The following is a 2,144-nucleotide window of genomic DNA, read 5'->3' as shown; positions in this document are numbered from 1 at the left end:
GAGTAGGTTTCCAGTTCTACTTTCTAGAGCTTCGCTGTTTGAAACTAGCAACTGGAGCAAGTCTTCGTTCTTGACTACCGGCCACCATGAATGGTGCTGGAGAAGATATGAACTTATTGCTTTTGGTTTATCTGCTTTGTAGTTGGACTTGGCCTCTCATGTGTTAACCACTACTGGAAAAAAAGTGCTGGATTCATCGTCATGGCACTATTCAATTGTGTCCTTTTGTCTGTACGTTAGGGTTTTTTGTTTTCCACTTGGATAAGATATTTTGGGGTTCTCAATGCTTAACAACTAAACGCAATAAGTGTCTTTTGAGTTTTGACCAAGTAATTTTACACCTTGAGCAAGAGCACTATGGTTTCATAAGGTCGGGAATTTCATGAATCATGAAGTGTGAAAGACTGAAAAGGTAATATATATTTTCAATTTCTTTTCAAACTTTTATGCTAATTACATACCACTCTTAATGGAAATTTTCAACCTAGAGTTATTAGTCCAACCAATTATCCTGATTCAAAATGGGGTGAATTTGGAAGCTATATATCCAAGTCCAACCGAGCTTTAATGACGAACACTCTTGCTTATTCAACAATATTCATAGTTTCAGGCTACTGCCTCTATCTAAGCCAGTAAAGCCTCCTATTTTCATTTGTGTACGGAATAACTTGTTCAAAGATAATCCCTTTGAACCTTCAGATTAATAGAGACTTCATCTAAATTGTAAAATAGCCATTAAAGGCTATAATTAGAAAAGGGTGTTTAAATTTTACAATCAGTTCCACAATACATTTTTTTTTAAGTTAAATGATACTTCATTCCATCGAAAATAGAGGTTACATCATGAACCGATTAACTACGCGTCTTGTGTATAGAGGACAAATAAGATCGTGCGATTTATGTAGGGTAGTACACTCCTTACGTACACAAATCTCGCTCACACAAAATGAGCCTATAATCACATAGCGAATAGTTTATAGGCTAGATTAATAAACTTGCAAACATGAAAATAACAGTTCCAAAATACATGTGCTTGAAAGTTGAAGCTATAAACGAAGGTTGAGTGTCATGGATTTAGAGACCTCCATATGTTTATATATAAATCCTCACATACAAATGCGGATTCCAAAACTCTAGCAAAGTATAGCAAAAATGCGTACAAGTTATTATTATTATTATTTTCTTCTAAAAAAACCACAAGTCTGAAGCATTAATGAGAACTTTTATTATATCGAAAGGTAATACACTAAAATGCTTGTCGTTTTTAATTACTCAAAGAAAAATCATATATCCTAACTTAATTTGTGATATGTGTAAAGGAGATCAATTTTTTTGAGACAGACCCCTTCGACAAGACAATGGCCAGGTACTCGGCTGTGGGGAAATGAACATTCTCATCCTTGACTCTAATGACAAGTTTATAAAGAGTCCCTGATTCAATCTGGTAGTATCCCTTGATCACCTTCTGAAAGATCAAGTGTTTTTGATTCTGTCTAGTGTATACATCAACTGCATAATTTGCAATCTCTGTGACGCGAGGGTCGCTAACGTTCTTCAAGGGAAACCAAGCGCTATCATTGACTGGATTAGAGTCACCACTGTGGTCCATTGCAGCTGTGAGAAGAGGGAAGAGGAGAGCAAAGATTACAATAAGGTGATGAGGATTCATGATGTGTATGATCTTCTATAGTACTATAGAGTTTGAGTGTTGATGCAAAAGAGATCTGCTAGAGCATGGTTTATATAGTAGCGGAAAACCATTGATAGTTTAATTTTACAATAACATAAAAGGATTTATGTTTGTGTGGTCAGGTTAATTAGCTTTTGCTTTTATGGCAACTATAGTAACAATAACTAAAAGTTGATCATTTTCACAAATTGTAGTCAAAGGAAGAAATAAAACAAGTTTGGAAGAAGAGTGCGGCTATTGAGACCTCCAAATTTGCTCACTTGACCTCACTCTATTATGAATTATTAAATGACATATTTATCTTCTTACATAATGACTATTAAGGACACTAATTAACAAATTTATTCTCTCTAAACTTTCTAATTCAATAATAATGGTTTGCATTTTATTACTTTCCTTATTGATTTTTATTTTCTAGTTTTACAACATACTTATTAAAGCATTTATATATTTA

This window comes from Fragaria vesca, linkage group LG6, assembly GCF_000184155.1.
Source record: "Fragaria vesca subsp. vesca linkage group LG6, FraVesHawaii_1.0, whole genome shotgun sequence".
Classification (NCBI taxonomy): Eukaryota; Viridiplantae; Streptophyta; class Magnoliopsida; order Rosales; family Rosaceae; genus Fragaria; species Fragaria vesca.
Note: the sequence above shows the minus strand (reverse complement) of the source record.